Source organism: Cryptomeria japonica, chromosome 7, assembly GCF_030272615.1.
Source record: "Cryptomeria japonica chromosome 7, Sugi_1.0, whole genome shotgun sequence".
Lineage (NCBI taxonomy): Eukaryota > Viridiplantae > Streptophyta > Pinopsida > Cupressales > Cupressaceae > Cryptomeria > Cryptomeria japonica.
Genome location: NC_081411.1, coordinates 589,427,698 through 589,452,088, shown reverse-complemented (window position 1 = coordinate 589,452,088; position 24,391 = coordinate 589,427,698). Strand labels below are relative to the sequence as shown.

General features: G+C 35.4%; 1 non-coding gene across 1 annotated transcript; it reads right to left on the bottom strand.

Moving 5' to 3' along the window:
• Window positions 1-17,785: 17,785 nt before the first annotated feature.
• On the bottom strand, window positions 17,786-17,858 carry TRNAM-CAU (transfer RNA methionine (anticodon CAU)). Its single transcript has one exon. It is a non-coding gene; the product is annotated as a tRNA-Met (tRNA).
• Window positions 17,859-24,391: the final 6,533 nt, after the last annotated feature.

Below are 24,391 nucleotides of genomic sequence, written 5' to 3'. Positions count from 1 at the left end.
TTTATGCAATAATAATTTAACATAAATAATGCATTTATTTAAGGCATTTTTAAAGTACAATATAGTCAACATTACAAGAGGGTGAGATACCCAAACTAGTCCCTCATTTCTATCAAATGAGGACTTTAAATAAAATAGATACATTTCCTTTCAAAATAGATACAACATATAGTTTCCCTTTACATTGCTGCAACTTAAAATATAAAATATTCCATTCCCAAATCTTTTTCTGCAAACAAATAAATCTAGCAACCTCTACTTGTCCTTTTCTTTTCTTCCAAATAATCTGCAAATAAATCATAGGCTATGACCATGGAGTGCTCACCTCCTAGCCTAGGCTTACTAGAAGCCACCCCCGAGCTTGGAGAACCAAGCCCTAGACAGGTTATAGACATGCAAACACAACAAGCAAGGGAAACACATATAGCAAACACTTTCCCAACCAAGGCTACACTCCATCACAAAATCTGATGATTTTTACATGGGTGGTAGTGGACTAAATACCCTGAGGAGACTACAAGAATGGTAGAACACAATGCCACCTCATGACAAACAAAGTTATTTCATAAGATCATTAACCCCACATTCCTTATGCCCCCCAAGGCATCTATGCCACACTTTATCCCCCTTATGACCCCCAAATGCACAAACTAGGCCATGCAGCAAGGGTCACAAATACACCCCTTGAGTTTGCTCTCATAAAGAGAGTCTCTCACTTGGGGGCTGTCAAACTTCTACCACCCGCAAGACCATCCTACTCTCCCAAGAGTAGAAGGCCTTGGTTACTCCCAAAACACAGAAAATGCATACAAGAAAATAAAAGATAGATTGCATAATAATAATTTTCACAAAAGAAAATACAAGAGAATCATTTTCACATACAACCAAACTTTCCAACATAGACATGCAACGTAAAAAGCAAAGAGATGAACCAACCTTCAATCTGCCCAAAGGTATGCTAGAACTAGTTTGAGGATGAGCAGCCCAAATCCACAATCCTCCCTTCTACACTTAGCCAAATTTCGAATCCAAAAACCAACTTTTCAAAATGCATAGTCTCCAAAAATGGAGAGTGGGTGATTACCCAAAAAATCTCTCATTCTTGCCTAAGAAGACCTCAGTGAGAGTTCTCACAGGTTACTAAAATTGAAAAAGGAAAAAGTAAGAAAAAGATCAAAAAGGATCTCTCAACAAAAGGGAAGGTTATCTAACCTAGATGGCACCTTCTAATTTTGAATTTTCGCACATCTAGAAAACCCACTTTTTGGGATGACTAAAAAGTCACATGGGAGTAGACACATGCCTAAAAATACTCCTAACCTATAGGTATACCTTATGGGCTTTAGGAAACACCTTTAAACTACCCCTAGGAGTCCATTTGACCCCTTATAAACCCATCTAAAGTTAATTTTCGGGTCAAACCTAAGTTGACCACTCCAAAGACCCTCTACCCAAGGAAATTTTAGAACCACATTCAAATGTTTGAAAAAGCTATAGTTGAACAACTCCCTCCAAGAGACAAGTCAAAAATCAAGAAATAAATCAACACATGTGTCAAGTGACACAATAAAATACATTACAAAATTACTCATGAAATTTGTCTCTTGTTGGATTTACACAAATTAATAAATTTAATTTAACACACACGCAACATTTACTTTCACAAATAAAATACGATACATACGGGGTGTTGTCTCTCCAAATAGACAACCCCTGGCTTTACGAGCATACATAGGTCTAGATTTGGTTCTCCATAATGTTTCCATGGTCACATAGATAATTTTCCTGTGCATCTCAATTACACATTAGTAGTTCCAAATAACCTCATATAATATTAAACACTTGAATAAGAATACACATCAAACACTCTGCATACAATTTACATTTAAACAAATCGATATATCTTATATCCAAATAAATCCACATAAGCAATTATCGTAATCCTCATAATTTTGATCCATACATAAGACATGCATCCTATTTATATCATCATAGTAAAGTCTTGCAAATCCAATAATGACATACATCATCTCAAAGTTATCCTATTCTAGAATCATATAAAGTTATGTATCTATTACACATCAAAATGTACACGTCAAGGTGAAATGATTTTGTACCCTGGTTCAAATACTTTTCTCACCAATCTATCCATCTAACATAGCCCATCCTATTGAATTATAGTATTTATTAGTAAGGTCAGCCATGGTCAACTAAGTTAACCGGAGCTTGATCGAGGAGGGGCTCTATAGTGTGAATCATGGGATGCTCACTGTACTTGTTGAGAGATTCTATTACAAGCATAAGATGTTCCATTTACTAGTTTGGGAGATGACCATCACTCCCAAGGATGTTTATAGGACTCTCAAGATTCCATTCACTGGGGATAAGGTTGATTACGATTCTGCACATAATCTTGGATTACTAGCTTTGAGATGGTTATTTCACGATGAGGACATCCTTACACGGGCTATCAGTTGGGATGATATAATGACTAGGTACAGTGTGTAGTTTCCACTTGTTTGTGTCTTGGTAGGATTTATTGGTTGCTTCATTATGTCAGACAGGGGACAATAGGGTTTCTTATGTGGCCAGGCTAGGATGCTATAGAGGCTTGTGGATCACCCTAAGAGATTAGGATGGAGTTCATGTGTTTTAGCCCACATGTATCATGAGATGCATGAGATTGTATACAGAGAGGGGAAGAGTGTGGTTGTAGGGGTATTGATTTTACAGATATGGGCCTAGGAGCATATCGCAGTTTGCAAACCCATAGTGGATGATGCCAGAGATCCATAACAGTCGATTGTTTATAGATATTCTCAATACATTACTCAGCCCATTTGGGCATGATAGAGTACTAGAGACGGCAGCTAGATGACCTGATAGTTGTTGTATGGAGACCATACAGTGGCCTCAAGCTTTGGGATGACTAGAGAGTTGTGCAGAGAGATATGTTCATGACTCATCCTCTTATGGGCAGATCTATGATAGTCATTAAGTAATTTGTTGTATATAGGGTTATGAGGTGGTATGGTAGGCCTCAGGGGATTTCACAAGAGTTTACTGTGTATGCTCGTTATGTAGACAAGGAGAGATGAGGTTGTGCCCCTAGGTTATCATATGCATTGAGCATGTAGGTGCTGATAGGGTTATAGAAACTTTGGTGTCATTACTTGGATGACATCGCAGATGCAGGGGTACTTCCCTAGTGTAGGAATTGGTTCCAACAACATCCATTCCCTAGATTTATAGATTCGGCAGAGAAGACGCCTTTCATAGAGGAGATTGAGGATGATGCCCCTATACAAGCATAGGGACATGCATAGGGAGAAAGATAGGGATAGAGACGAAGAACAGAGGCTCCTAGGCGGGCAAGTGGTGATCCTAGTGCTAGCAGCAGTAGGGTACCAGCTGGGGGGAGACATCAATAAAGAGGAGAGGGTGGATCTCTAGGAGCTGTTGGTGTGAGGAGGAGTGGTGTTAGGATAGTGGAGGGTGGAGGAGAGGAGGAGAGAATAGGTCCTAGATAGGTATGATAGAGGAGAGATGAGTAGGGTGGAGATGGAGGTGGAGAGCCTATGAGGGATCAGGGTGTAGCTTATGTAACATGGTCGATAAGAGCAAGATTAGCAGGTCTACAGTCACAGTTGATAGTGGCTCAGACACAGCTTGTAGAGCAAGACCAAAAGTTGGTGGAGCTCAGAGAAGAAAATGATCATCAGGTCACAAATATGAGGGCGGAGCGAGACCGATAGCTAGTGGAGCTTAGAGTAGAGCATGACCGACAGTTGGCTGAGGTTAGGGCAAAGCAAGACACTCTTCAGTGGGAGGGTTTACACCAAACCAGTTGGGTAGCATATTATGTGGCAATGTATAGCGTAGCAGTTCATGTAGTGCAGCAAGTTGTCCCCTACTCTCAATACATGGCGTGATCTGAGGGAGCTTGGGCACTGAGGTAGGATGTTGATCAGTAGGCTCCAGCTCCTCCACCACCTGGTGATGAGGGAGAGGCAGAGAGATATATTTCTTATAGCTCTTAGATTTTGTTAGATACCCCATTTTTTTGTAGCCCATATGATTCTTGCTCCAATGGGAGATTGTATATGATAGCTATATCACTTTTACTCTAAGATATTGATGATTATATATATGAGATCTTGATTTGATTTCATTGTACTTGTGTCGATTGATTTATGAGATGTTTTTCTATATGCTTTATTCTATATGTATGCATATTTGTTCAATATGGATGTATGTAATGCAAATGAATATGGATGTTTGTTTTTATTTTGTTTCTTTTCATATGCAAATGAGTAACTAGAAATGCAAAATTTTTAGTTTTTATGCAATAATATGAATGCAAATAAGTATGAATCTATATAGGATGCGTATGTATGCATCTAACATCTCAATACACAAGTACTCGATCGAAGAAATGGTGAAAAAGAGACCACTTAGCTGAGAAATGATGATACTTCAAACTCTCATTCAAAAGATAAAGAGATCATTGTTATCATGCATAAATCACTCGAAATGCAGAAAATGCAAAATGAATGCAAACTAAAAACTACTCACTAGATTTGGAATGCCTAATTTTCATCACTAAGTGTTTACAAACAAAGTAGGTAGAATAGAGTTTCCTTCCTTTTCATGTGCAGTATTCATTATCTTGTCCGCAATGACCCTTTTTTCATTCATATCCTTGGATAGATTACGCATGCATCCCGATTGCACATTTAAAGAAACTCCCCCAAAATAGACAAAGAAATGATGCCAACCTCCCTGTAGCATACAAATAAGTAGAGTCAAGGTATGTGTGATGATTTCACCTTGATGTGAAGGCACTTATCATAGACACCTAGTTGATTAGATGTTTCCAAATCATTGGAATCATTCCTACAAGCAGTAAACAAAGAAAATATTATGCCCCCAATCCTTGCTCCTCTTAGTCAAGATAGACTTCCTCGAGTTACTCAGAGGGAATAATAATAAAAAAACAATATAAAAGACAACATACAAAGAAAATTTCATGCATATCTCAAACCATTTAGTGATTGTTTTTAGTAATGTTGTTTTGCTTGTGTACTCAGTGATAAAACTCTTCAGTAGTTAGGAGATAGGTGACTGACTCAAATTGGATGATCGAGTATCACTAATGAAAAGATGACTTGGTTGATACTACTTAGGACATGTAATTTTCTCAGTCAATTACCCTAAGACTAGGACATTGATTAGTTTCAAGCCATGAGGGTTCTAAAAGAACCAAGATGTTACAAAAGTGACTAAAAGATATGTACAAGTGAAATCAAAGATGCGGGAAAGCAGGAAATGCCAACATTGCATTGATAAATGGAGTGCTTGAGTACAAGAGGTGCCTATTTGCCAGGTTTCACTTGCTTGGCAAAGATTCCTTTTTTTTTTCCTTTGATTTTTTTTTTCAGGACATTTTTCAGATGTATAGGTTACTGGAGTAGAGAATACTAAGTGAAGAACTTTTTCAAGTGGATGGTGTTAATTGGTTCACGGAGTTGTTCTCCTTTCGATGTTGAGAGTTGATAGGCACTAGAGCTAAAGACTCTAGTAACGATGTAGGGACCCAGCCAATTGGATTCAAACTTCCCTTTGTTATCTTAAAACTATTAATTTTTAGGATTTTCTCTCAGAATAAGGTCACCAACTTGAAATTCTCATTGTCAAACCTTCTTGTTATATCCTTTAGACATTCTCTTTTGATACACTCTCAGATGATCAAACACCACTTGCCGACGTTCATCCAGCAATTTGAGTTCTTGCAATCTAGATATTATATAGTTTGCAAAGAAACTCTTAAAGATGGTATTTCCACTTCAATAGGTAAGACTTCTTCGGACCCATACACCAAAGAAAAAGGTGTAGCCCTAGTATGTGTTCTAATACTTGTTCTATAAGCCCATAGTGCAAGATTGAGATGCAGATGCCAATCCCTCCTAGATTTGTTTATTGTTTTGTGTAAGATAGTCAGCAGGTTTTTGTTAGATGCTTCAGCTTGTCCATTTCCTTGAGGGTAATATATGAATGACCAGTGTTGTTTGATTTTGAATTTCTCATAGAGCTCGTCTAGATATTTATTCTTGAATTGTCCTCCATTGTCAGTCACACTGGATGAAGGTATCCCATACCTGCAGATGATATAGTTAAGGATGAACAGAGCTACTTGTTTACTGGTTGCTTTGATGAGCAGAATGGCTTCTACCCACTTAGTGAAGTACTCAGTGGTAATTATGATAAACTTGTGTTTGTTGGATGATGTAGGATATATTTGACCAATGAGATCAAAGGCCCATTGCTGAAAAGACCAATGTGTAATGAAGGGTATGAGATCCCTTGTTGGAGCATGTATGAGATTCCCATGTAGGTGACACTTCTCACAAGTTTTAGAAAACTTTATAGTGTCTTTCTCCATGTCTGGCCAATAGTAGCCATCCCTTACTAGTTTCCGAGCTAAAGTAAGACCATTTGAATGAGATAATTTTCTCATTACAGGTAAGATTTTCTGGGATAATTTGGTCTCATAGATAAGAGTAAATATGGTTGTAGCGAGATGAGTCATGTCCAATAATAGAACAAACCATCTGGGACTCAAGAGAATCATAGGCAGGGTAGTGTAACTCTTCCACTAGGAATTCAAATAAAAAATTAGATTCTTGTAACTCTGGTATGCATGCCAAGGTGGCCATAGCATCTGCTACTTTGTTTGCGAATTTGGGGATCTAGTGGAATGATACAATAGTAAATATTTCTTGAGATCATCCACCATTCTCATATAAGGCATCTATTTCTCATCTCGAGTCTGATATGTATCTTTGGTTTGATTGATGATTAGTTGAAAATCACCATAGATGTGTAATTCCAAAACCTTCCATTCAATAGCCAGCCTGATCCCGTTTACCAAAGCTTTGTTAGGTCCTGGAGACAACTAAGAGGGGGGGGTGAATCAGTTGTCAAATAAATTTAAACTAAAAACAACTTAATCAACTTTCTGCTTAATACCGGTGAAACAGTCTTTTATATTGGTCAATAGTTTTATCAGATAATTTGCAATACTGGTAAATATTAATGCATGAAACAAAAAGACAGTCATCCACAACACATAACACCAATATTTGTACATGGAAACCTTGTAAGGGGAAAAACCATGGTGGGAAACCTTACCCACAATCAGATGATACTACTACAGATAGTAATTGTATTCAAATGGGGTCTGCACATGCACAAAGGCCAAGCACCTAGAGCTCACTGCTCAAACACAAAATAGGAGTCACACTGACTACAATTGGATGGTTAAATCCAATAAGGATGTACTGCTCAAAATAGCATCTTCATATGCTGGATTCAATACTAGTGTAGTTCTGATATGCTTTCACAAAACCTTCCTTCACCTTCAAATGAAGTATGTGTGTATAGCTCTGCTCATTCTCGCATATACCTTTACACAATTCTTTTTCGCATTATCTTCCGATCTTACAAATAAGATCTTACATTTATATCATAACCTAAGACCAATTTTAGTAGGTCTTCTCTACAAGATATTACAATAAAATCATTTTACAAACAATACAATAACCAATTCAACATGGCAGTTTGATGCATTTACAACAATAATAAATCATCTCCATAGCGTGTCGTGCTGATCTGGAAAAGATAAGTGTGTCGATGTATATCCTGGACCTATTTGTCGGTAACAAGAAATATGCAAATACGAATATATCAATAAACAAATCTCCAAGACAAGGTGTCCACATGATGTCTTCAACATAACCAAGTGTTTTCCATACCCTTCCAAGTGCTGGTGATCATTATATCCTACCGGTGTACCAGATACCGGTGACTGTGCATAAGTCATTTGCTAGCCGGTGAATATTACTGATTCTCCAAAGTGCTAGAGTTGATAAAGTTTAGTAGGTATTGACATCAATGACAAAACCATACCAAAATACCAACAAGCTCCCCCTTTGGCATTGATGGCAACACAAGATGGAAAAACCATCAAAGTGCCAAAATAGAAATGCCAAATACCAAAATACCAATAATTATCAAAAACAATCTCTCCCCCTGAGAGTAACATGTATTTCCTTGTGTTTTTCCATACCAATCTCTCCCCCTTTGACATCAAATTCCAAAGTTACTATCAAGCCAAGTTCATATACAAAATACCAATCAATACATTATACCAACTACTCCCCCTGAGAAGTAGCTTCCTCATCAAAGACCGGAGTAAAAGTTTTTCAGTTAATTTTGTCGGTTGATGATAGATATAAACTTCCTAAGTATCTACCAGTGGGGGAATGACCCCAAGCTAATCTCTAAGATATTAAAATGTCTCCTTAGGTAGAGGTTTAGTGAAAATATTTGCAATCTACTCTTTAGTATTCACATAAACCAGTTTTATTTCTTTTGCTTCAACATTCTCTCTTAGAAAATTCAATTTGATAGAAACATGTTTGGTTTTAGAATGTAGTACCGAGTTCTTAGATATATCAATTGTTGCAGTGTTACCACAATAGATAGTTATAGGTTCCTTTCATTTTATCTTTATGTCTTTCAACATTTGTTTAAGCCATAGTACTTGTGTGCAATTAGTTGTTGTTGCAACATATTCTGATTCTGTTGTTGATAAGGATGTACTACTTTGTTTCTTACTCAACCAAGAAACTAGTTTGTTTCTAAGAAAAAATGCTCCTCCAATGGTGCTTTTTCTATCATCCACATTTCCTGCCCAATTTGCATTTGTGTATGCACATAATTCAAAGTTTTCATCTCTAGGACACCATAATCCAAGATTTGTTGTGCCTTGTAAGTACCGGAAAATCCTTTTTACTGCTGATTCATGATTTTCTCTAGGATTACTCTGAAATCTTGAAACAATACATACTGCATTCATGATATCAGGTCTGGTTTGTGTCAAATACAGTAAACCTCCTATCATAGATTTGTACCTAGTTGGATTAACAGGTGTAGATTCATCCCTTAGTGATAGTTTGTCATTTGTAATCATAGGTGTGCTTACCGGTTTAGAGTTCTCCATCCCAAATTTATTTAGTAACTCCTTTAAGTACTTGGATTGACTCAAGAATATACCTTTATTAGTCTATGAAATCTGCAATCCTAAAAATAATTTTATTTCTCCAATCATAGACATTTCAAATTATTGTTGCATTTCAATAGAAAATTCTTTACATAATCCATCTTCTCCTCCAAAGATTATATCATCAACAAAAACTTCTATTGCCAAGATGTCATCATTAGTCACTTTATAATATAAGTTGTTGTTAGCATTACCTTTAGAGAAACCAATCTTCAAAAGATACTTATCCAATCTTGCATACCAAGCTCCTGGAGCTTGCTTTAACCCATACAAAGCTTTCCTTAACTTGCAAACCATATCTTTGTTATCTATCAAAGAAAATCCATCAGTTTGTTCAATGTAAACTTCTTCTTCAAGATCTCCATTAAAAAATGCACATTTAATATCCATTTGATATACTTTGTAGTTCTTATGTGCTGCAAAAGCCAAAAATAATCTAACTGCCTTAATTCTAGCTACTAGTGCAAAGGTCTCATTATAATCAATTCCCTCTTTCTGAGATTATTCCTTACACACTAGTCTTGTTTTATTTCTGATACCTTTACCATCTTCATTAATTTTGTTTCTGAATACCCATTTGGTTCCAATTACTTTTTTATCTTTATGTCAGGGAACTAATGTCCAAGTGTTATTCTTCTCAATTTGTTCTAATTCTTCTTCCATAGCTTTAATCCAATATTTATCTTCACATGCCTCATTAACTGATGATGGTTCAATTTGAGAAATAAGACATACCTCTTCATTTGCCAATCTTCCTCTTGTCATAACTCCTTTATACTTGTTTCCAATTATCTGATCTTCAGAATGATTCAATCTTACATACCGAGGTGTCTTTGTTTGCTATTGTTCCTCAATTACAGTGGAATTTTCAAATGATACCAGTGTAACTAGATCATCATTTTGTACTGGTGGGTTCCGTGTAGGTTCATTTGTTAGAGTTTATGTTGCCGGTTCAGAATCTATATACCTTGAAGTTCCTTTGAATTGTTCATCAATCTTCACATTTGTACTCTCAACAATATTTTGCAATCTTTTGTTAAAACATCTATATGCCTTACTCTTAGATGAATAACCAAGAAATATTCCTTCATCACTTCTAGAATCAAATTCCTCAATGTACTCATCTCTTCTAATATAGCATTTACTTCCAAATATTCTGAAATATTTAAGAGTAGGAGTAATACCAAACCATAGTTCATGAGGGGTCTTACCGGTTTCACCTTTTATGTGAACTTTGTTGAATGTATAGATCGTTGTACTTACTGCCTGTCCCCAATATACATGTGGTAGGTTTGTTTTTGATAACATACTTCTAGTTGCATCCAAGATAGTTATGTTTTTCCTTTCAACAACTCCATTCTGTTGTGGTGTCCGAGGTGCTGATAGTTATCTTCTGATTCCATTTACTTCACAGAATGCATTAAATTCCTTAGATGTAAATTCTCCTCCTTGATCTGATCTTAGACATTTGATTTTCTTACCGGTTTCATTTTCTACCATTGCTTTGAACAATTTGAACTTTCCAAGTGCTTCTGATTTTTCTCTGAGAAAAGTAACCCAACACATTCTAGAATAGTCATCAATGATTAGCATGAAATATCTATCACCTTGTAAGCTTTTAGTTCTATCCAGACCACATAAATCAATATGAATTAAATCAAGAGCATTATTGGATTTTTTTGGAATACTTTTGAAACTAGCTCTAACTTTTTTCCAAATTGACATTCCTTACATACTGTATTGTGAGGTTTGACAATTTTAGGTAAATCTCTAACTGCCTTAGTAGTACTGATTTTCACCATGCAATCAAAGTTTACATGACAGAGTCTCTTATTCCATAGCCAACTTCCATCAATATGTGCAATCAAGCATATCTTTTCACTGTTATTCAAATGAAAGATATTACCTCTAGTCTGATTACCGGTTGCAATTTCCAAACTAGTTCTATTCATGGTTTTGCATTTTCCATTTTTGAATTGTAACTAAAATCCTTTCTCAACTAATTGACCAACACTAAAAAGATTATTCTTTAAACCTTCATTATAGTAAACATTGTCAGTATTATGCTTACCATCAAGAGATATTGTACCCTTACCTTTGATCAAACAAGCTTTGTCATATCCAAATCTCACTAAGCCTCCATTGTATTCTTGAAAGTTCAAGAATTTACCTTTATCTCCTGTCATATGATGTGAGCATCCTGAATCAATGATCCACTCATCCTTTACTTCAATTTTAGCTGTCAAGGCCTGCTCTATCGATTGGACTGTAGGTTCCGGTTGATCTTCTGTTATAGCAACAAAAACCCATCCATTGTCTGTCGGGTCCTCGTCAGAATAATCAGTCACTCCTTCATCAGCAAGATAACAAGATTTGTCTTTATTCTTCTTAAATCTATATCTTTGATAGTCAAGGTTAGGCTTGTATGTTCTTCTATCTTCTTCTCTTAGTCTAGCATGTCTATCAAGGCATCTTGAGGCCATATGACCAATCTTATTACAGTTGAAACATTTAAAGGGTGCTTTACCTTCGTACTTACTTCCAACTGGACCTTTAGGAATTTTCCTTGCAAATAGTGCTTCAAGTTCTTCAAGTTCTTCATTTTCTTTCCTACTTTCTTTAAGTTCTATTTAATAAAAGGCTTTCCAATCAGATTTGTCAAATGATGATGTTGATGCTTTAAAGGCTAAATTTGTCTTTATAGTAGCAACAGGACCAAATTCCTCAATTTCAAAGGCTGAAAGTTTTTCAATCAATGTATTTCTAGTTAGTGATGTATTAGGCATTGTTCTTAACTCATTTATAGTAGTGACCTTCATTTTGTATGCCGGTGGAAATACTCTTAAAAATTTTGAAACAATTTCATCTTCACTTAAGGTTCCTCCACAACATTTAATACCTAAAATAATTTCATTAACTCTTTCCATAAAAGCAGAAATCCTTTCCTCTTCTTCCATTTTCAGATTTTCATACCTGACCCGGAAACTTTCAAGCTTTGCAATTTTGACTATGGAATCTCCTTCATTCAGTGTTTCTAGATGATCCCAAATAGCTTTAGCAGTTGATCTGTCTGGTAATCCCATGATTTGTTGATCTGTTAATGCGCTCAAAAGTGCTTCTCTTGCTTTGTAGTCATTTTCTTAATCTTTAGTCAAGTTAGGTGGATTAGGCTGGCTTTGAGTAGGAGCAGTATAGCCATTCTTTGTAACATCCTAGATGTCCTTTCCAATGCAATTTAAATGTGTCTCCATTCTTATCTTCCATATGCCATAGTTGGTTCCATCAAGTTTGGGACTATCCTTTCTCAAATTGTTAGTAGACATTGGATCTCCTCAAGTTGTTAAGCTTCTGCAAAAGAGGAGTAGGCTCTGATACCAATTGTTCAGTCCCAGGGACAACTAAGAGGGGGGGGTGAATTAGTTGTTAACTAATTTAAACCAAAAACAACTTAATCAACTTTCTACTTAATACTGGTGAAACAGTCTTTTATACTGGTGGATATTTTTATCAGATAATTTGCAATACCGGTAAATATTAATGCATGAAACAAAAAGACAAAGTCATCCACAAAACATAACACCAATATTTGTACGTGGAAACCCTGTAAGGGGAAAAACCATGGTGGGAAACCTTACCCACAATCAGATGATACTACTGCAAATAGTAAGTGTATTCAAATGGGGTCTGCACATGCACAAAAGCCAAATGCCTAGAGCTCATTGCTCAAACACAAAATAGGAGTCACACTGACTACAATTGGATGGTTAAATCCAATAAGGATGTATTGCTCAAAAATAGTATCTTCATATGTTGGATTCAGTACCGGTGTAGTTCTGATATGCTTTCACAAAACCTTCCTTCACCTTCAAATGATGTTTGCATGTATAGCTCTTCTTATTCTCGCATATACCTTCACACAATTCTTTTTTGCATTACCTTTCGATCTTACAAATTAGATCTTACATTTATATCATAACCTAAGACCAATTTTAGTAGGTCAGCTCTACAAGATATTGCAATAAAATCATTTTACAAACAATACAATATCTGATGCAATAACTGATTCAACATGTCAGCTTGATGCATTTACAACAATAATAAATCATCTCCATAGCGTGTCGTGCTGATCTAGAAAAGATAAGCCTGTCGGTGTATATCCTGGACCTATTTGTCGGTAACAGCAAATATGCAAATATGAATATATCAATAAACAAATCTCCAAGACAAGGTGTCCACATGATGTCTTCGACATAACCAAGTTTTTTCCATGCCCTTCCAAGTGTCGGTGATCATTATATCCTACTGGTGTACCAGATACCGGTGACTGTGCATAAGTCATTTGCTAGCTAGTGAATATTGTTGATTCTCCAAAGTGCTAGAGTTGATAAAGTTTAGTAGGTGTTGACATCAATGACAAAACCATACCAAAATACCAACAAACTTCATACTCCACAATGTTTTTTGTGCAAGGGAAAATAATCTTATAAGCCTTCGGGATTGAATACTTTTGAGGAGTAATAAAAAGTATTCCAACATTGGAACCATTTTGAGTGAAAGACCCATCAAATAACATCTTCCATGATTGTTGAGTAAGGTGCATGATTGATTCGTCTGGGAATTCTATATGTAGAGGTTGAGTGTCTTCAATTGGAGCATCAACAAGTTGATTTGCAATTACATGTCCTTTGATGGCTTTGTGTTCCACATATTCAATATCAAACTCTGTAAGAACCATGACCCATTTAGCCAATCTTCTTATAAGTTTTTCTTTGTTGAGAAGATACTTGAGTGAATCAATCTTAGCTACTAGCTTGATGGAATGTGCTAACATGTAGTGTCTCAAATTTTATGATGCAAAGACCAATTCCAAGCATGCTTTTTCTATTATAGTATAGTTCATTTCATAAGACACCAATGTTCTGCTAATATAATATATAGCTCTCTCTTTTTTATTTTCATCATGTTGTGCCAGACGTGCCCCCAATGATGAATCAGTAGCTGATATGTATAGGATCAACGGTTTACCTTGAATTGGTGGCATCATTATTGGTGGATTAGATAGGTATTCTTTGATTTGCTGAAGGTGTTGTTCACATTCTTGATCCCAGTTGTATGTTACTCCTTTCCTTAATACTTTTGTTTAGGGTTGAGCCTTAGCTGCTAGTTGAGAAATAAAGCATATGATTGATAGGAGACATCCTTGTAAACTTCTCATTTGACTGATATTATTTGGAAGTGGTATTGCCATTATAGTTTGGACCTTTTCAAGATCAACCTCAATTCCTTTCTTTGAAATGATATAACCAAGTAGTTTCCCTGATGTCACTCTGAATGAACACTTTTTAGGATTTAGTCAGAGCTTGAATTTTTCCATTCTATCTAGTATAAGGCCTAGCTCTTGAATATGTGTGGATCTCTTCATAGTCTTTACTAAAGTGTCATCAACATAATCTTCCATGTTCTTATGCATTATATCATGAAAGATAGTTGTTACTGCTCTTTGGTAAGTTGCTCTTGCATTCTTTAGCCCAAATTGCATGATTTTCCAACAAAAGGTTCCCCATGCACAGGTGAAAGTTGTCTTTTCTTGATCTCCAGGAGCTATTTTGATCTGATTATAACTGGAGAGTCCATCCATTAGTGAGTACATCTTATATCCAACAGTCATATCGACTATCATATCAATGCTAGGCAATGGAAAATCATCTTTCGGGCATGCTTTGTTGAGATCCCTGAAGTCTGTGCAAACCCTAATAGATTTTTGTGCCTTTGATACAGGTACTATGTTTGAAATCCATTTTGCGTAGTCTATTGCTTTGATAAATCCATCTTTTAGCAATTTTTCTAGCTCAGCTTTGACTAGCAGTGCCACATGAGGGTGCATCTTGTGGAGTTTTTGCTTGACTGGTTTAACTCCTGGTGTAATAGAAAGATGGTTCATGATGAGATTAGGATCTAGAACTAGCATATCAGAGTATGTCCATCCAAAGTTGATATTCTTTTCTAGGAAGAGATTGTTGAAATCTTTTAACTCTTCTGCTAATAATAATTGAGCTAAGTGGATGATATGTGGTGTCTCTTGACTCCCAATATTTACTGGCTAAGTTGGTTCAATCAATATAGAAGTCCTTTCCTAGAAATGACTTGGCAGTATATCAATTATCTCACCTTCAAGTGCCTCGGAGAGGTTTTCACCCTTAGGTATGTCCTTTATTTTTTCTCTTTTTGATTTGGACATCGCCACAATGTGGTTTTTGCCATCAGATCTTTTATTTTTCTTCTTTTGATTTTCACAACTAAGATACTTGATATATGTTTCAGTCATGTTCTCACTTTGTTTGCTGGTGGAAGAGTCCATTGGTTCAACTACATTAAGGTAGTAGGCTAATGTATAGTCATTGGCAAAGATAGGTACATTAATAGGTTGGTTTTGGAGACTATAGTCAATTAGTTCAGGATGTACAAAGGATAAAGTTTGGACAGGCTCGAGAGAGTTCACGGTATTATCATCATAACTTCGGACTGATAACTCAAGTTTTAGAAGACTACATTGCATAAATGTCTCGCTACCAGGAATAGTTATAACATGATCATTGAAGTGTACGTTAATATTTAGTTGACCCAATCCAATAGACCTACTTGCAGCATCATTTTCTATGCTAGACTGGACTACATATCATGGTTTGACAGTAACAAGATCAGTAGACAGATTCATGACATCCATGATAGAGGAGTCAAAGTTTGATGCTGAATAAGTATTGTCATCAATAGGACTGTTGTCGGAGTCATCAGAGTCATAAGAGGAAGTTTTTGACTCTTCTTCAAGTGATTGAGTGAGTGTATGTATAGTGTCAATACCTACATCTTTGATGTTGCAAGTTCCTTCGTGATTTGGTTCATTTATCACTTGTATTTGACATACCTATTGACATAACCTTGATGGTTCTATGAATTTTTGTCTTCTACTCCATTCAACTTCTTCTGGACTAATGACTGGTTATATTTCTATAGCTTCCAATTCTTCTTGTGTAGTTCCATATTTGATTTGTTCTGTCCTATTAGAGGGAGACATAGTAGGCAAAAAAATTTCTTGTGTCCTTCCTCTTTTCATCTTTTGTTCATAGTTAGCTTGTCTCTTTAGTTTGATTTCTTCTATCTATGTTTGTAGTTTTAAGCGTATCAGCTCTTGTGTGTCATATGTGATATCAATGGACTCTTCTGGATTTTCTGTACTAGATGTATCTAAGAGATGATCTAGACCCCATTCATACTCATTCGAGTTAGTTTCTGAATCATCTACTTGTTGTCTACCAATGTATGTGACTGGAATTTTTAGTGGTGCAAACAATTCTCTTATTCTTTCTACCTCTTCTCTCATATCCTCTGGGACTTATACTCCTTATAATGTTGTAGCTGATACCATTGGGACTTGAGTACTAATTGTTTCTTCTCTCTTGATTTCTATTTCTTTTTGTTCATTTTCATACTCTTCTTGAGTCTGTTGAGTGTCTACTTCCTGTGATAGTGAAGGCAGTGTCTTTTTCTTCCACTTAGACTTAGAAGCATGTTTTTGGTCTGATGTCTTTCCTAGAGTGTATCCCAATCTATTTTTTGAAACTGTTCTATTAATAGATAGATGTTCACCTTTGAGACAAAGGTATAATTCCATAGCATAATCTGTCTCTAATGCGAGAAAGTTACATAGTGTCTACTTTTTCTGATAAAGGGGTATTTTCATGGGTTCGTCTAATTTACTTAATAAATTGAACTCTATTATTCATAGTAATATAGATTTTTTATCGATTGAAGATATTTATAAAACTCCTTTAATAAGCCCACAAATTGTCAATTTTGACAAAAACTCTTGCTATCCTTTTTTAAATAGTTCAGATTCAGAAGAAAACACCTGTAACCAATATTTTAAAAACAGTTTTAGTTCCAACATAGATCTTATTCAAACTTCTTACCAAGATGATCTAGTGTCCGAAATATCTTTGCGAATGAATCAATTTGCAGAAAAAGAAAAATATAGTTCAACAGAAAGTTTGAACCACATAATGGAAGACAAAACCATAGGTGACTTTTTCAATAAAGAAAAAATAAAGTTTTTCTTTTCAGAACTAAAGTTCTTAGTTTCTTTTAAGACCCTTCAAATAAATATTCTTTTTGAGAAATGGGGTCTGTTTCAAACATATAGGGCATGGTTATGGCTTTTTACTTCCACAGGTTGGAAATATACTAAAAATATGTTTTTAGCTACTTTTCCGGAAATACCAATAAATAGTAGTGATCAGTTGGTATCAATCCTGCACAATATTAGGCAAAATTCGGATCATAATTTGGATATTTTGTGGGCACTTTATCATCAATTTTGGAGACTTTTAAAGTGGGAATTTAGAGAGAAAATTCTCCCGAAATTGAATCTTTTGTTATCCCATTTGGATGTTTCCAATTTATTGAAATCAATAAATAAAACAGTAGTTGAGGGAAAGGATACGTCAATATCATTTGATACATGGAAATATATACTCAATGTTCGGGAATATGATATTTTTCTTTGTATCTTCATTGGATTTTTCTTTTATATTTCTTGCATAATTCCCTTATTGTTGGTTCAGTTTTATAGGAACTTCTATCTCATCAAAGTTTTGCAGTATATTGTGCATCCAGCAGGAATTGAACCCGCGACTTCCCAATTATGAGTTGGGTGCTTTAACCATTCAGCCATGGATGCATATTAATAATAATAATAATAATAAGTATCGGCTCAGATCTTAAATTGGATACCCAAAACAACAAACAAATAAAGAAATGTAACCAACTTGCTCGAGAGTTGTATTGAAGGTTATTTATCTTGCAATGCATCACTTTGATGTCCGGTCAGAGCTTGCCAACAGAACTGAAGAGTTCATAACTAACTAATAATATAATAGTTTCATTATTAGTTCATTTTCGGGGCTTAGAACCATTCTTCTTGAAATGGAATGACCGTAGATAGAGACTGTCAATTAGTTTGGGGCGGACGTAGCCAAGTGGTTCTAAGGCAGTGGATTGTGAATCCACCACGCGCGGGTTTGATCCCCGTCGTTCGCCCGGTAAAAAAAATCGACCGGATTCAATTCATTGTGATTTTCTATCATGAATCAAATGATGAGTGATTGACGATACATTATGTTATGTGTATATGTATATACATATAACAAATGTTATGTATGTATGTTGCTATATACATAAAACAAAATCTAATAATAAAATAGAGATATTTGAAAAAAGAACAAACTGAATCAATGGGAGGATTGGGATCTTTCCAAAACTATTTCCTTGGTTTTGCATTGATTCATTGAAATAACCATACACGACATCACATATAACATAACAAAAGCATTCATTTGGAGGCAGTAACCAAATCGAATCCCAAACCTATCTTCTCCTCTTATCATTTGCCATGCAGTCAATTGGTTTTTTTATTCTATTATTTGAATAAAGAGAACTAAGTTCTTAATTAGCGGGGAGTTCCATCCGCTTCAAATTAATGAATAAAATTGCATTGATCTGGGAATGGAGGAAGGGTCTTTTGCTTGGCTTCCTATATGACATTTGGAGTGGAAGTTTGTGGCTTCATGACCTCTGATGGTTTTTTTGACTATCTTAGTGCTGGAGGAAGAGAAATGAGTGAAAGTACTGATTCTATCTTATATCCATCCATGCCAGTATCTGTGATTTTTAATTTCTTTTCTAAGCCCTTCATCAAGGTTTCTAAACTTTCAGCTATAGAGGCTGCTCTATTATGAGGCACAAAGGTATCAGCACTCTTTGTCAATACATTACAGAGGGAGTTTGTATCAGCAGGAATATTGACTTCAACCCTGTTATAAGGAAATTTAAGCAGTGATGATATGTAGATGGAACTCCATTCATTTCATGAATCCATGGCCTACCAGGTAAGATGTTGTATTATAGAAGAAGTTTGAGCACCTGTAAAATAACATCTCTTTCTACAGGTCCTACCCTGATTGGTAATAGTACCAAACCTTTAGAGGTTCTTTCTTCTTCATCATAAGATTTGATTGTTATTTTCTTGGCCGGATCAATGATATTTTCTGAAAAGCCCAGTTGTGTAAGCAAATTATAGGTAGAAATATTCACCCCAGCACCTCCATCTATCAAAACATGTTTAACTCAGTGTTTATGGATCATAGCTTCAATGTGCAATGGTTGTTTATGTGGGTGATTCAACGAGTTGTCATCTTCTTCAAAGAAAGTAAGATAATGAGGCAAAGTCAGGTGACCCACCATAAATTGAAATCGATCGATAAATCTTTTGGGACATTAGTTGTGAGTAACGCTTTGTCCAGGATCTCTTTATGAGCATAAGAGATTTTGAGCAATTCAAAGATGGAGATTTGAGCATTCATTCTTTTCAGTTGTTCAACAATGCTATATCTAGAGGATGATGATGAAGTTAGCTGTTTAAATTTAGCAAATGTTGTATCTATTTGTTTGTTTGATGAGGTTGGTAGTTTTGACATCGTTTGAGCAAGAGTTGAAGAACTAGCTCCTTGGAGAGTGACTTTCTTTTGAGCGCAGGTCACAACATTTGTATTTTGTGATTCATATTGCTTGTCTTTGATTATAATCACATTGTAATATTCAGGTTGGGAAGACTCAATCATGTTGATCGCATTGTCATTGTTGGTATAGGTGTAATTGACTTTGGCACCTCCCTTTGACTTTGAGGAATCACCTTGTTCATAAATAGGTAAGGGATCTTTAAAAGCTTTGTGATCAGCATTAGTTGTGTGATTTCCAACAACAATTTTTCCAGTGTCAATGAGATCTTGAATCTCATGCTTGAGCTTCATGCAGTTGTTTGTGTTATGACCTTTGTTTCGATGGTATTCGCAGTATTCATTTTCTCTCTACCATTTTGGTTTAACTTCCGGATCATATGTCTAGAATTGTCTGGTAAGGTTATTAGATCATTTGCCAATAAAGTTTTAAAAGCATATTCGTATGATTCTTCCAGAAGAGTGAATTCATGTTTACGTTTCGAAAGCCAAGGTTTCTCTTTAAACCACTCTTTTACTTTCTTCGGAGGATTTTATGCTACAATTTCAGCTGCTTTGAGTGATTATGTGCCACTAGCCAAGTTAAATATCGTGGATTTTGATTTTTCTTTAACAGTGTCTACCACTCCATCATTAACAATGTTTTTGTTGTTGTCTTTTCCATATTTCTAATATTTGTTCTTTTCTTTGGAACTAGATCTTAGTTGTGTTTCTTTCCAAAGTGAGATATCTCCCTTCTTTATAAGCACATCTTCCATCCTGAGGGCATTATCTACCATTTTGTTGAATGAAGGGTGCACTTGCATTTGGATACTATATTTCAATTCAGGGATTAAGTTGTTGACGAAGATATCCATCTTCTCAGAATTTGAAATAGGTCATGAATATCTAGAGAACATCTTTCTCCATCGTTGGAGAAAAGTGAGAAAGGGCTCTCCTATTTTCTGTTTGGTATTGCAAAGCTTTATCATAGTGACTGGGTGACGAATTTTATAGGAGTATTTTTGTAGAAACAGTTGGATTAATTCTTCAAAAGTTTGTATTCCCATAGGTAGGCTTGAGAACCATTCCATGGCTTGCCCCCCTAAACTTGTTGGGAAAAGGCGCATGAGATATGTTTGGTCATGCATGAACTCCATACATAAAGCACAAAATTCTTTGATATGGTCTCAGGGATTTGAGTTACCATCATATTTGTCAAATTTTGGAATCTCCACTCGTGAAGGAAATAGAGGTATATAAATGTTTTTGTCAAATGGAAATGGGCATATTGTGTCTAGAGAATATTGTTTTGGTGATTTATCCTTGTTTTTCAATTTTGTGATCTCAGTTCGTAACGCTTGTAATTGTTTGTTTACCATTGCTAATGGTTTCTCTTCCTCTTTACTGATGAGGGCCTCAATGTTATAACCAGTAGGAAGTTTAGCTCCTTGGTTTGCTAGTTCTAGAAAATAGTCTTCTTTTTCTCTAGCCATGATAACCTTCATCATTTTTTGAAAATCTTTATCTTTTTGACATTTTTGTATATCAGTTTCTAGAGGTTTAGAGGCTTCAAATTCACTTGATGAGGAATCACTGTCAATATCATGGATACTAAGATCGTCATAAGTTTTGTGTTTAGCAACTTGTATTTTTTGTTTTGTTCCAGATATGGTGGGAGACAAGGGTTGATCATAAATTGGCATATCTGATGATGAAGGTTTATCAGTGAGAGGATCCTTTACGTAAAATGGATTATATTGATATGAAAAGGATTGGCCTTTGTCCTTGGCTTCTTTCTTACAGGAACTTCTGGTTTGAATAGGCATTTTTATTGACTAATGTGACCTAAAGTTTTTTGTGATGCAGAAGTCAGGATCAAATTTGGAGCTAGTTGTTCATTTAACGTATTGATTGAGAGAAGCAACTAAGATTTAGTCTAGTTTCAGGAATGATCTATCATGTGTAAGATGTTTATCTAAGTTACCTAGTTTGATTTAAGAGAAGTGACTAAGACTCAGTTTGGTTTTAGGAATGATCTATCATGTGTAAGACGTTATCTAAGTGACTTAAGTTTGATAAATGGTTGATTGAACTAGCTAAAAGATGATCGACCAAATCATGCAACACTACGACAGAAGTGTACTATTCAGATTTGTTTATGCTCAAAATGATGATAACCAGTTTTATGCTCATTGTAGATTGTGTTAGGCAAGTTTGATTGTTCTAGACTGACAAAATCAGAGATTCGTAAGACGAGTTTTATAGGACCAGACGATAGTTTAATAGCTTTAGGAAAACATAAACATAATTTCATATGAGTTGTTGCCTATGTTTGCATGACATATGGGTATACCTCAGACAAAAAACTGAGGAATGTAATGGTGTTTCGTATGACACAGAATTAGAGACCAGATAATAATTCTCTAAGAAGGATGACAGTTTATAAGATTTCATACGACAAAGAACTGAGGCTCAGATGAAAAATTGTTAGACCTAATGAAATTTTGTACGACATAAGGTATGTAGTAGGACGATAAATTAGAAGACTCGTATGACAATTTACTGGACAGAGAAAAAAAAATTCTGACAAACCGAGTTTTGAGATGGACTTAGTTTTTGACTGCTAATGTAGACTATTTTGTGACACAGACATATTTTTGACTAAGATAGACTAGTTTTTGACACGGGCAGAGTTTTGACCATTGAGTTGTTTATTGCTTTCTCCAGTTTTGGTATTTCAGTTTCAATTTCAAGGATGAAAACATAGTAAACACGCAATATGTATAATGACTCAAATCACAACACGCTAACCCTATGGAAATTGGTGAGAGAAGAAAACCTTTGCTTGCAAACTTAGATACACACCCAATAGCTAATCAGAATACAGTCGTTGAGTCTCAGGCAATGGATTATCAACGCCGTATTAGCCGACTCCAAATGCTAATGGGGGCACGATATGGCAAGTGTATTGGGAGAGTTACTATCTCTCTTGCACAAATATTATCCCCCTTTCGAAGGTGAACCGGGTAGCTTCTAATCTTAATTAGAACTAGTAAGGGATTTATTTGACACGTTGGGGTATAAACTCAAATAAGAGGTCTCCCAGCCTTGAAAACCAAGGTTTGTATACCCGAAGGTATAGAGGAGAGCTATTCCTGAGCACTGTCGTTGACTTGATTTTCATCAAATCACATTTATTTTATGGTGGGTTGGAGTACTTGGCCTTTATCCATTCCCACTTGGGTCGATCCCCTCTCACTGGCCCTAATTGTTTTGGCCTTAAAGGCTCATCGGAAGGGCTAGCCCACTAAAGATATACAAATCTCAAACTTCGGGAAAAGCCTCAAGGGTCTAGATTTTTGATTGTCTATGTAGACAAGAGCATACTCTCCTACCTCTTAGAATTTTCTAAAAACATGAAAGACAATTTTTTTAATTAACCAGATAGCAAGTTAGGTGCCTAAAAAAAATGAATTTAATGAACGCAATGTTTTCTCAAATCTCCTCAGGCAGCTTGCAAAGACAATGAATCCATAGTCATATTGTATTTGTGTGACAAGCATATTCTTCGACAATCATTCTGCAAAACCTAATTAGGCTGTGAAAATTTCTCAGACAAATGAACAACAAGCCAGGGTCAGCATTAGTATGATAAAAATTGAATAAAGAACCTGAGGAATGAAGTCTTCCTTTTAACCAAAAATACAGAGTACCGTATGACAATTCTCATCGATTCGTACGATAATCTATACGAGATCACGCAATATTTTTTGTTTGTCGTTCAATAGAGTGGGAAAACTTGTATGATAATTTGTAGCAACTGTACGGACGAAAATCCAAAAAAATAAAAAATAAGAAAAAAGTTAGTCTTCGAGGCTAAAAGATGTAGTCTTCTGCCCCATGGTGGGCATCATAAATGTGTGTGTGAAAAAGTGGAATAAGTCTATAATCTCTAAGAAACAACACTTCAATTAAGTCATTACATGTATGGTTAGACAAATATAAGCATTAATAATAAAACCATAATAAATTGACCAATTGCCTTCTAAAAGATGCGAGTATAGACTTTCTCTCAGATTTGTATAAGCAATATCAGTGACTAGACTACACCAAGATGAAGGATTTAATCTATATGAGCATGATATTAAGCTAAATAAATGCAAGATAATGCTAGATGGATGAATAGTAAGCTAAATGAATTCAAGCAATCACAATTGAACTAAATATGCAAAAAGCTAAACTAAGATGCAATAATCTCAAAAAGCAAGCACAATATCTTCAATGACTCCAGAGAAAAAACTGCATAATAACAATAAATCTCCATGGTGTTTTGGATGAGAGATCAAGGCTGAATTTATAGAGAATCACAAGAGAGATTAAAAAAAATGAACAATTTAGGATAATTGAAATAATTGAGAAATCGGATTCAGTTAACCTTGAGATAAATTCCAATTATAGTTGAATTGAAATGCATTCAGATTATAAGTTTGAGTTTGCATTAGGTATATAATTCAATTAATTCCATGCACTTGAGATAAAAATAGGCAATTCCATGCATATTTCTTTGATTTATTCAAGAAAAGAGTCTTTTCAATGCAACTGAACTTCTTTTCTCAAAAGCTTTGAGTTCCAATTTAGAGAATGATTAAATTCCTTTAATTATTTTTCTGATTCCAAGTTCTCAATTTAGAAGAAAGAAATAATATCTCAAGTTTGA